Genomic DNA, 13709 nt, shown 5'->3' on the forward strand with positions numbered 1-13709 from the left:
AGGCTATTAACAAGATGGTTATTCCCCATTTCCCAGTTGTCCCAAACCCAAACACCTTTTTCTCACAAGTTCTACCACATACAAAATGAGTCACGGTTGTAGACCTATGTTCGGCCTTCTTCAGCATCTCTGTAGATCTGAACAGTCAATATCTATTTGCCTTTACTTGGGACAATCAACAATACACCTGCACAATTATGCCTTTAGGGTCCAATGGGGCCCCTTCTTATTTCTCCCAAGTGCTCCACCAAGATTTAAGTACCTTCCAGTTCCTTGGGAAATTGACCCTTCTGCAGCATGTAGACGACCTCTTACTATGCTCAGTTACCAAAGAGGTGTCCGTAAAAGATTCCACTTATTTGCTGCAACAATTAACTGAAAAATAACGCAAAGTCTCAAAGGAAAATTTAAATTATCTGTAGACACTGTTCATTATGAACGTCATAATCTAAGTGCTCATCAAAAAGAATTAAGCTAATCTGAGAATTCCTTAGGCCCACAGCTAAGCAGCAGCTTCGTGGATTCCTAGTCCTGGCTGGCTGTTGTAGACTGTGGGTTTCTAATTTTTCTCTATTGGCTTCCCTACTGTAGGAACTTACTAAAATTCCAGTCCCCAAACCCCTTCCTTGGGAAGATAAACACAAGAAAGCCTTTATAAGACTAAAACAAGCACTGTAAGAGCTGCCTGCCCTAGGGCTACCTAACTATTCAAAACCTTTCCCCTTATTTGTACATGAAAGCGGTAACCAAGCCCTGGGAATGCTCCTGCAAGAACATAGCAATAAACATAGACCTGTTGCTTATTATAGCATATAACTTGATTGTGCCTATCCCGACTGCCTGAGGCTATAGCTGCAGCTGCAAAGTTAGTAGAAGCCTCAGCAGATTTAACCCTAGGAAATGACATTTATTTACAAACTATACGCTGTCCAAAGTCTTCTTAATTCTAAATTGACTCAACATTTCTCTGCAAGCAGACTAATCATCTATGAGATCCTTCTGCTTTGACCACCTACTATGCATCTTAAACATTGCAACATTCTTAATCCTGCTACATTACTATTCCTGCCTGACAAAGGTGAGCCCCATTACTGTGAGCTAATAAAGTCCCATTTCACGATACATGTGCTGATATACAAGACACTCCTTTGACTAATCCTGACCTAATTTTGTTTGTTGATGGGTCATACTGTAAAATTGAAAAAGGGGATTTCCAAGCTGATAATACTGTTACTCCCCAATATGAACTACTTGAGAGGGGAATCTCTCACAAGCTAAATCAGCCCAACAAGCAGAGCTCTATGCCGTTACCAGAGTGTGACACTTATCAAAAGGACAAATTGTTAATATTTATACTGATAGCCAGTATGCCTTTGGAGTTGTCCATGATTTGGGGATGTCATAGAAACAAAGGGGTTTCTTACATTCACTGGGACCCCAATCAAAAATGGACAAGTAAATGACCTTCTTACTGCTATTCTCTTCCCTTCTGAAATTGTGGTCATCAAACTCACACTGAAAAGACTGAACCTGAGTAGCAGGAGAGTGCCCTAGCTGATTTTACGCAAAGACAGCAGCAAAAGAATCTATAAAGGTTGTGGCACATGTGGATGAAATCCTTTCTGCTTCTGCAAAAAAATGACCCCTTGTTGCCATACTTTTGCCTTTCTGATGTCCTTGCAACATCGAAATAGTATACTCCTGAATGAGAGAAATTAAGATGGGCAAATAATGATTGTAAATTCAATGAATGCTAGGGGCTATGGGAAACCCAAGATGGCTGCTTGGTTCTTCCTGGCTCCCTAGCAAAGCCCATTTTTTGGTTTTTACATTCGTTCATCCACTATGTTGCAATTAAGATGACTCAAATTATGAATAAAGATTGATGGGGAGATTTCTATAAAATTGCAAAAACAGTTTACCACCAATGTCTGACCTGTCAGGTCCATAATCCTGGAAAAAATATTTTTGTTCCCAGAGGTGTCAAACCTCCTTCCTCTGGATCCTTTGAGCACCTGAGGTTGGACTTCATTCAACTACCACTTAGTATGGGTTATTAAAATGTTCTAGTTATTGTATGTATTTTTTCTAGATGGGTTGAAGCCTTCCCCTGCTGCAAGGCTGATGCCCTCACAGTCATAAAGAAATTGTTAGAAAATGTGTTTCCTACCTGGGGTATACCTTCTATAATCTCCGGTAATTGAGGCACTCACTTCATTGGGCAATTAATACAGCCTTAATGAAAACCTTACAAACTTCTTGGAATTATAACTGTTTGTATCACGCTCAACGAGCAGGCAAGGTTGAGAGAACTAATGGGATTCTCAAACTTAAAATCTCTAAACTTGCGGGGCTGGCCCCGTGGCCGAGTGGTTAAGTTCGCGCACTCCGCAGCAGGCGACTCAGTGTTTCGTTGGTTCGAATCCTGGGCGCGGACATGGCACTGCTCATCAAAGCACGCTGAGGTGGCGTCCCACATGCCACAACTAGAAGGACGCACAACTAACAATATACAACTATGTACCAGGGGGCTTTGGGGAGAAAAAGGAAAAAATAAAATCTTTAAAAAAAAAAAAAATCTCTAAACTTGCTGAAACTACTGGACTCCCTTGACCTAAAGTATTGCCTTTGGTCTTGCTGACCCGCTTTGGGAAACATAAACTCTCTCCATATAAGATAGTCATTGGTAGATCAACGTCTGTTGGTACAACATTCTGCTGATCCCTTGTTAACTCACACTAATATGACCAGCTACTATGAGTCTTTAATGTCTTGTGCTAAAGCCTACCATCAACAGGTTAAAGATGTTTTTCTGGAGCCCAATTCAGAGGATCTTGTTGGTCACAGTCTGGAGCCTGGTGACTGGATATTCTGGAAACATCATCAGAGGAAGACAGCCCTCAAACCCCATTAGAAGGGATCTTGCCAAGTCTTCCTGACCACTGACACTGCTGTGAAACTAGAAGGATTTAGCCCGGTGTACACATCCCACAACTGAAGAAATCTCCACCTGACATATGGTCCTGTGCAGATGCTGGAGACCTCAGGATCAAATTGGCAAGGAAGACAAGTAGCTGACATTGATGTAGACTGCTTCTACCCAAGACACCAGATCAAGACTTCATACTTTAACTAAACATGAAACCCTCTAACTAAACATGAAACCCTCTCTTCTTCTCTTTCTCTCCTTTACTCTGGCATTGGCTTGGAAAGATAATGCCATCATCCATATCTCCCAGGCCACTTCTAAGGGAATTTGTCATCGAAAACTCTGTGATTCTAGAGACAACTGGCCTTCCCGTGACTAATTTTTCTTCTAATCCTAATGTCGCCATAAACCACAATTGACTCCCCCAACTTAGAAGTCACTTACAGAGTCTGACTTTCACGGCCAGAACATTGAGTGCCACCTTAGCGGGAGTGGTTTGTGCCTCAACAGGATTTATCTTTGCCTGTGGTGGTTGTCATTCTCCTTGGGCCCATGAGTGCCTAGATGGCTGGTGCATAACTGGGCAATGCCTCCTAGATTATCTAATTGTGCCCTAACTGTTCACAAACAAACTGAGATACTTCATTGGTCAACTCCCCTGAATTTACATCATCGAGTTAAAAAGGACCTACCAGGAAGCTTTCATGATTCAGGATTTACTTCCTTTGGTGGGTACCTACTTCTCTGGTCAGAAGTAAGTACAAATGAGGCTATATCAAAGAATCTCTTCTTATCTCTTGAAAATATTGCAGAATCTGCTGCAAAGGTGATAGCTGCTCAACAAAAATCCTTAGACTCTCTGGCCAAAGTGGTTGTTGAAAATACGATAAACTTTGATTATCTTTCAGCTGAACAAGGAGGTGTCTGTGCTGTGGCCAACACCATCTGCTGCACCTGGATTAATACTTCTGGGGAAGTTGAAACTCAGCTACATAAGATTACTGAACAAGCCACTTGGCTTATGAAAGTGACTGCTTCCGTGAGGTCTTTCTTTGAATTATTTGATTTTGATTGGTTTGGGTCTTGGGGACCATGGCTCCAAAGTGCACTCCAGACATTGGGAATTATCCTGCTTATAATGATCATAGTAATTTCACTGATGTGCTGTATTCTCTCAAAGGGTTTAAATGCATGTCTGCAGCCACTAACAACCAGGAAAATGATCTCCCTAAGATTAGAACATCAGAAAAGGAACAAAGAGAATGATCAACCTAAAAAAATGTGAACCTGAAGTCATGACCTGTGACTATCACAGAGATTAAAAAAATGTCAGGAGCTGCAAATATCACACAGAGGATCAGCAAAAACTATGAGAACTTCAGAGCGGGAGCTGGGAGTGGACGAATGCCTTAAATGTTGATCATATCTCTCAGTTAGGCTGAGAGTCTGATCAAAAGAGAGAAATTGTTAAAAAAGAGACAAGACCAAAATGGGGTCACTTGTGCTAAGCCCACATCATCAGACCAGCACTTAATACCTAACTTACTTACATTTTCAACCTTTCCCCGGCATAGTATCATAAACCAGTCAATCTGGAATTACCTGGTGAGCGCTAGAGAGGTAATCTGCCTGATAGACCCCTGCAATCCCCCAGGGGAAGATGAACTTGCCGCCAAAAATCCACTCTTTGCTAGTAACTTCCTTGTCCCACACCCTTCTCCCTCTAAAAGTCTTTCATTTTGTACAGCTCATTGGAGCTCCTTTCTATTTACTAGATGGGAAGCTGCCCAATTCATAAATCATTGAATAAAGCCAATAAGATCTTTAAAATTTACTGAGTTGAATTTTGTTTTTTAACAGGTTAAATAAAATATAATGAAATCAATTTTACCATTTTCCATTAATTTTTTAAAATGTGGCTACTAGAAAAGTTAAATAATAGAGGGGGTGAACATTACATTCCTATTGAACATCGCGGTGCTAAGAGATATACAGCATGTTTTATTTGTTCCTCCAAATTTGGAGTTGGGGAAGATATACAATGACAAATACTTATCCAGAGAAGTAACTTTGTCAAGAAAGTATAAAAAGAAATGAGAGGTTGAGTTGGCTCAATAGAATTTTTAACATGTTACTTATGAAATAAATGCACAAATGAATAAAGAGTACCTTCCCCAAACTATGCTTCAACGATCCTTGAAGAAAAGCAAGCAAAACAATCAGACCAAACAAACAAGAAAACAACAGAATAGTTTGTGAGATTCTGTCACCAACATTCTGTGAACCTTACATAGAGCATTGGAAGTCACTATGCCTCAGTTTCCTGGCATTTAAAATCAGGGTGATTATATTTGCCCTTTTTACATAATTATGACAATCAAGTGGGGAAACATGCATTAAAGCACTTTAGGAAAGTATATAAGTGCTCTGCTCCTGTAAGAAAGGAAACACCTGCAAACTAAGGGATTTAAAATCCGAACAGATATTATAGCTCTTGCTAAACAACATTTAAGCCTACAGGTAGTATATTTGAATGATTTCATAGACATTTAAGAAGTTTCTTTTCATTCTAAATCATATTAAGGATTCAATTAGAATTTCATCTTAAAATAGTAATGTATTTACTGCTTCTATCATAAAATAATATTCAAAAAATGCAACAACATACACTTTTTAGCTTCAAGCTTTTTCTATGTCCCTTCACTCTCGCTCTATATAACTAAACAGTGTAACATAGAATCAGTCTCAGGAGCCAGGTCACTTACATTTACGTAAGCCTGATATTTTAAAACTTATAGGACGTAGTGCCATATTTTCATGGAAGAAATGTATATGCATGAATTTTTGAATGGGAAACATGCAGTCGTTAAAAGTATATCTAAGGTATTAGAGACTATATTCTACAAGTCTTTTTCACAAGACATCACGTGTCTACTGTTGTAATCTGTTTTAAGTATATCCTTAGTCATGTTGGCATTATATATTTTCATTTAATGTAGACAATTGCATTTCTGCTATCACATTTTTGTTTCCTGTGTCATTCTTTGCAAAAGGTTAATAAGACTATTGTGTATGTATGAAGATGTCATTTTCCCCATGTACTCTTTAAAACTGCAAATCATTTCTTAAAAATTTTAACCTTTGCTGGCTATATAGTTTAAACTGGCATTTTATTGAGACTTCACGTTTCATTCTTTTAGCTACCAGAGGATCTACATCTATTGTCTTCCGCTAATTGGCCACTTACAACTTTTCTTTTGTTTCTTACCTAAGTCTATTTTAATACGTAAGGGGCCTATCATTTTATCAGTGATTTTACATAACTTTCATGTTAAAGACATCAATTTTTCCCATCACATAGGTTTCAAATACTTTTCCAAGTACGTACCATTTTGTTAATTCATTTTAATTATGTCCTTGATCATATTGGAGTTATGCTTTGCTGATGCTTAACACACTATCATTTAATTGAATAATACATTTTTTCCCCCTTGACTTTGTATGTCAGGCTACATAATGCAGTGATACAAAGAGGGCCCTGGTGCTAAAATTCTTGAGTTCAAATCCCATCGCTAATGTTGATCTGCTGTATGATCTTATGTATGTTGCTCAACTCATTCTGGCTTTAATTTTCTAATCTCAAAAGCAAGGATATTGCTGATATCTCCATAATAGGAGGTGGTAATACAGGTAAAACTCGGATAGTGTCTTGCACTCAATAATTACTCATCAAATGATAGCTATCATTATAATGCATTGAATTCTCATGAACCCATGGATCAGTTTTCCTCTCTCCATTCTGTTGCATGAATGCAGCTGAGTCTTAAAGTCATGGGCGTGAATTACTGGAGAAAAACATAGGGAGACTACCAGCCCATCCTTTTCTCCATAGCCAGAATTTGTGACACTGTTTTACAGAAATGATGCAATATTTTATGCATGTAGATAAATAATGGGAACTGGGTTTGGGTTGGGGATTGGGTTTAAATAACCCGAGAACCTGGCAGAATATTAAGGGCAAGGCATTATAACAGAACACATTATTGAGAGCAAGCTGCATTTTTGAGGATTGGCATTGCATCAACAGACTCAGGAAGAAAATAGATTTTTTTGTTTTTTTTTCATTATGGTTTTCTTTAGGTTCTAAAAGAGAAGAATTGATTGGTTGGATCATTTTGGATGTATCTGAGTACTTTTTTTGGTGTCTGAAAGAAGCACTCTCAGTGGGATATACGCTTCCATTTGTGCTGTTTGAAATTCTCCATGTTGAGCTTCCAAAATAGAGAGCAATTATTCTCAAAAAATGGGATGACCATTCGATTAAGTCTTAACATGAATATGGTGCCTTGCCATTGTGTGCAACTGATGCCTGTTTATCACCCACAATATCTTCCAAGTACTTTTTCTACAAAGTACTAAGCAGCTGTGCACAATGGGAAAAGCTTGAGCTCTGTGATCAGATAAGTCTGCAATTGATTTTCAGCTCAGCCATTTACTAACTGTGTGACCTTAGGTAATGCTTATATTTTCTCACCTTTAGTTTTTACTTAAAAAAGAAATCAAGATACTTACCTTACTGGATTGAAATGAAGATTAGAGATAATACGTGGCAAGAATGTAGCATGCAGTGCATGCTAAATGAATGTTAATATAAGATTAAAATTTTTGTAAATTCATTTTCCTCAATTGTTTCCAGGTAAATAATGGGTTACTATGTGAGACAATAATCTGATATTTTTTTAGCTACCAAATACATCACTAAGGTCAATGATTTGAGATGAAGAGAATGAGATTTTTTAGTTAATCACTTCTGGATTAAATTGCTTCTGTGGCACTGATTTTGGACAAGTTATTTAAACCTGTGTCATTTTTCCCATTAAAAAATAAGAATAATAGAAGTATTTAATAAAGTTATTTTGAGGTCTAATATGACAATATAGGTAAAGTGTTTTGCATAATACATGCTCAAGATCATCTGAACCTACTGTTCATTTGACGCAAAAGTGCTCTCAATAGCAATCATAACAGAAAGTTATTTATCCCATTGAGGACTTTCAGTCATCACAAACTTGAATTTTTGAAAGATAACCTAACATTATATTTAACATAAGCAATAGATCTTGAGTTAGCCTGCTAGGTTTGGCTCCTAGGCAAATTAATTGACCGTCTGTCTCTGTCTCTCAGTTTCCTCATCTGTAAAATGGGAGTGAGTAATGGTACTGACCAGTTGCAGGTATCAAAAAAATTAAATCTAATAACACATTTAATCTCCTAGTACATTGCCAGTCACATAAGTGCTCAATAAAAAATAATTATTTTAAGTTGGAGATTGAGTTATTAAGATCTCCTTTTATATGTCCACCTGGGCTCTGCATCATATAATTTTTTTTAAAAAATCATTCATGGTGACTTCAGTGAAAATAGTGGATTAAAGACTTTTGAAAGTCTGTCCTTCCATAAAATCAACAAAATGAAAATGGGAAGAAATTTTCAGAATCAACTTTTAACCACTCTGGAAATTAACCAAAGACTTGCTGTAACCTGGGGAGCATTTAATCAAGAAAACAGCTGACTATTAGTAAGAACAGAAAGCTTTGTGGTGTTCTAACTTGCTCTAGTCCATCTTCCACTCTCCTGATCACTGGAAGACATGAAAATAACAACTTGTGTTGCCAGAACTATAGGGAAAAGAATGGATCTCACTCCCAAAGAATTACCACTATTTGGTCTGTCTGATGGTTACTTGGAAGACCTCACTCAAAAAATTTGTCTTTATTTGACCTCACACAGACTTGTCTAGTGCTGAACACCACCCCCTGGTGGATGGAGTGAGGGGTAAGGGGAACTTGGTCAACTATTTTAAGATCATGGCTACCTAAGGCGATGGATCAGTTGAGGTAAAAAATAGACTGATCAAAAGCTTAGAGGTAAAAGCTGAGAAATAAGATGTTTACAGGGGCTTGCAAAAGTTCTTTACTATTCTTGGGAATCTAGAAAGCTAAGTGCATGCCCAGAGCTCTGCACAGTGGTGTCTTTGCTAAGGAAAGAACTGAGAAGGCCCTAAGTGCTCACCTCTCACCTCCTTGAGGTGCTGGCAACAGGAAGCAAAGGCAAAGGGAAAGTTGTAATCTGCCCGCCTAAGTATGAAAGGCATGTCCCAACACACACATAGCTCTGCAGCAAAGACTTTGAGAGTTATTGGTTCCAAGAATTTAAAGAAATATCTATTAAATCATCAGCTGACCAATAAGCCGACGGAGTGAAGACTTCAGTAGCCAAGTATGACAAAGATACAGACTATATTGTGTTTAGAAAAGTCACTACACAAATAAGAACAACTACAACAACTCTGAGAGAGGATTTGTTTTCCAGAGTTGCCACATTATTTGAAATGTCTAGTTTTCAACAAGAAATTATGAGATATGCAAAGAAATAAAAAAGTATGGCCTATTCTCAGAAAAAAAAATCAACAGAAATTTTCCCTGAGAAAGCAGAGACATTGGACTTAGACAAAGTGTTTAGATCAGCTATTCCAGATATGTTCAAAGAGCTAAAGGAAATTATGTCTAAAGGACTAAAGACAATATGAGTATAAATAAAGAAATAGAAATTATAAAAAGGAACCAAATAGAAATTATGGAGCTGAAAAGTATTAATCAGATATATGGAGCTGAAATAAAAAATTCATTAGAGCATTTCAACAGCAGATTTGAGCAGGCAGAGGTGAGAACCAGTGAACTCGAAGACAAGTCAAATGAGGAACAAAAATAAAAATTAAGTAAAAAAAATCAACCAAGCCTCAGAGACATAGGGGACATCATAAAACACAGAAACATATGCATATGGAAGTCTTAGCAGGAGAGGTGAGAGAAAGAGAAGAGAATATTTGAAGAAATAACACTCAAAATTTTCCCAAATTTGATGAAAGATACGAACTCCACATCCAAAGAGCATAGCAACTCCGAGAAGGATAAACTCAAAGATACACACTGAAACACATTATAACCAAATTGTTAAAGTCAAAGACAGAGAGAGTCTTGAAGGCAACAAGAAAGAAATGACACATCACATACAAGGGGTCTTCAGTAAGAATAACAGCTGATTTCACATAAGAAAGCACGAAGGCTAGAAGGCAGTGGGATGACATATTCAAAGTTCTGAAAGGAATTGTCAACTGAGACTTCTATTTCTGGCAAAACTATCCTTCAAAAATGCAAGTGAAATTGAGAAATTCCCAGATAAACAAAAACTAGTATTCTTTTGTTGTTAGCAGACTTGCCTTACAAGAAATTCTAAATGAAGTCCTTCAGGTTGAAATGAATGGCAAAAGGCAGTAACTTGAATTCACACGAAGAAATAAAGAGCATTAGTAAAGATAACCACATAGCTAAATATGTATAAATTTACCAGTTTAAATTTAGACATTATAAATGTATTTTTTATTTTTAACTCCTGTTTTTGTTTTGTTTTACTATCTGATTTAAAAGACAACTGTGTAATGCATTATTTATCAATTTAAGTTGATGGGCACGTAAGGTATAAAGACATAATTTGTGACAGTAACAGTATAAAAGAGAGAGGGAAATGAAACTACATGGGAGCATATTTTTGTATGTTATTGAAATTATAGAATGCAGTGAAAGCAGTGCTTAGAGGGAAACCGGTAAGCTTAAACATCTACCTTAGTGGAAAAAAAGATTTCAAATAAATAACCTAAATTTCTACTTAAGAAACTAAAGAAAAGAAGAGCAAACTAAATTCAAACCAAGAAGAGTGCGGCTGGCCTGGTGGCATAGAGATTAAGTTCCACAACCCCTGCTCTGGCGACCTGGCATTCGCAGGTTCAAGTGTTGGGCACGAACCTAACACTGCTCAACAAGCCACACTGTGGCAGCATGCCACATAAAATAAAGGAAGATTGGCACAGATGTTAGCTCAGTGACAATCTTCCTCAAGCAAAAAGAGGAAGATTAGCAACAGATGTTAGCTCAGGGCCAATCTTCCTCAGGGGGGAAAAGAAACAAAGAATAAGAAAGAAAGAAAATCATGCAAATGAGAGTTGGGGAAAAAATCGTCCAACTTGGTGAAGAAAAAATTTTAAACGGCATGTTTATTTTTGGCACAGTGTGGGCAAACAAGTGTTTGATGGAACATGATTTAATCTTTCACCTTTCACCTGTCTTTTTTCGGCACTATTCAGAGACATACACAATAAATGTAAAGCAAAAGGATTAAATGGGTCATGAAAGACAACAAAAGTCTTGCCTTTTTTCCTATTTGTAGTATGTTTTGCCTCTAAATTCATGTCATTTGCATTTTAGACTTACACACACCTGCGTCAAAGCCTTGGATGAATGGTTTATGATAGATGTACACCTGGGATACTTCCCTTGCACAAGATCAGAGGAACAATATTGGTTAGGTTATTTCATTCAAATTACATAAAATAATTTCACTCAGACTAACTGCTGCTATAATATTTTCATAGATGGTGTGTAAATTTAAATTCATGCTAATGTATTATAAAGATTCTTTCATGCATATAGTGTTTTTCACTTAATAAGCACTTACAACTACATGATTTCACTAAAAGAAGTCACACCATTTGACTTCTACAAAGTACACAAAAGTACTTCTACAGAGTACTCTAACTGCTGTAAGCCTCGCCACAACCGCAGAGAACAAATATGCCATCACTTTATTCTTTAATTAGTCATTCAAATTCCCCTTGACTTACTAGAAGGAATCTCACCAGTACCCACCCAGGCTTATTTTCCCTTGTCCTTTAATTGTCCAGGAATCCAGGGGCTTATCCAGTCCGAAGGGAAGTCCGCTGTCTTCTGACATCAAGAGGAGAAGGATCTGGAGACTGGTGAATGTACTCTTGCTGTTATTGTTGGAGCAGAATCCTATACAGTTCTTTGGAAATTTGTCTGCAGGATAATACCAGTCCCATATGCATATACACCTCCTAAACTGCTGCCACTTGTGGGCTCCAAATTAAAGCTGCTTTAGTTCACACTCATGTTTATAGCTAGCATTCCCCAAAGCAAATTTATTGCCAAGTATTTGGATTTAGAGCAACTACCAGAATTAGTCACAGTGAAACCTACACTCACTCTTGGTAACTCAGGTTACTCAAGCTTAGATTTTCTGCCTCCCTAAAGTGATGCTATTCCAGGAACCTTGTTAAACATGCCTCTATCAATCTTGGTTGGAGCTCTGTAGTTCACTAAAGTAAATCTCCCTAACACTGAAAGGAAAAACTTACTCTTGATAGCTCTCAAGTTCTTGGATTATATATTTCTAGAGAGTAGAGACTAGCACTTGGACCAATACCACGCCTTTTAATAAAAGATCTGATGATTAAAGTATTTTTTACACAGAGCCTGCCAAGGCAAGCTTTTAAATGAGGGGATTCGTATATAGTAAATGAAAGAAAGAGAAAGAATTGTTCATTTGCTTCCAAGTAGAACCTAGGATTCTTGGGCAAAGTCCTCCTTCTCCTCCTTCCTTAGCAATTTTACATACCAGGGACCACAGGAGTCATGGCCTTGTTCATGCCACAAAAGGGTTCATCAAGAGCTCATCACACGTGAGTCTATTTAAAAGGCTCCTAAACATGAAGCTCTGTTCAAGATAAACTGAAATCTTAATCAACAGGCATAAGAAACTCTATTTTAAAGACTTCCTTTAACAGAAACCCTTTATTAAAAATTCTTGCCTTGGCAAGTGCAGTCTACCTTCTGGAAATGCATTACCCAAGAAACTTGAGAGCCATCAAGAATAGATTTTTCATTCTTGGTCTTTGACATGTCTCACTCTTTTTTTCTTCCAAATGTATTCATTCAAAATAAATGAGTTTGGGGTAAGCTATATATCCAGGGATAAAAAGATGAACTGGACTTATCCATAATTAATTCATATTTCAGTAGACATGTCAACAAATGACCAGAAAACTATACATATGTGTTTTGATGGATCTATGAGTAGAGTGCTAAGGAAACACAGAAAATGGCTGACTGCCTGCAAGAAAGCACTGGAACAGAAGTAGAATTTGAGCTGCTGGGTTGCTTCTAAGTGAGGTGCGACCCTGGCCAGACTCCACATCCGCATGCAGGACTGATTTGCTTGATCATATGTGGTCCGGCACTGTTGCCTTCCTCCCAAACACCTTCCCTCTGAAAGCTAGAGGCTTTGAGGAGGAGAACAACGTTTTCAAATAAAGGAAGATAGTTTTTCAAATAATGACGGATTTATTGCTTGTGTTTCTATATCAGAATCTATAGATATCATCAAGTGAATACACACTTGAAAGGGGTATTGAATGATTCCTCAAGTGAAAATGAGGCAGAAAGCTATTCCAGGCAGAGGAAAATATATATATTTCCCTAAAAGTATACAGAAAGGCATTAAATGAGGTAGTAGGTTCAGAAATAGATAAAATAATTCCACTGGGTTTATTAATAGAGAGCTCACCACTGCTCACTCTAGAAGGAAAATGAGAGAGTAAAGAATGGAGGAGATGAGTTAGGAACTAAGTCTAGAAAGACAGGTTGTGAGATCCATCTGTGTGTAGATAATGGGAGCCAAAAAAAAAAGGATTTTATTAAAGGAAGATATAGAGTCAATTTGATTTTTAGAAAGATAATTATCTAGGCAATATCGTAATACGGAAGATACACTAAAATAGGATGGAATGGTGACAGAAAGATTAGTTAGGACAGTGTTACAATGAGGAAAGGAAAAATAGGGATATTGACTAGGTATTTAACCTAAA

The sequence above is a fragment of the Equus przewalskii genome, chromosome 15 (genome assembly GCF_037783145.1).
Source record: "Equus przewalskii isolate Varuska chromosome 15, EquPr2, whole genome shotgun sequence".
In the NCBI taxonomy this organism is placed as follows: domain Eukaryota; kingdom Metazoa; phylum Chordata; class Mammalia; order Perissodactyla; family Equidae; genus Equus; species Equus przewalskii.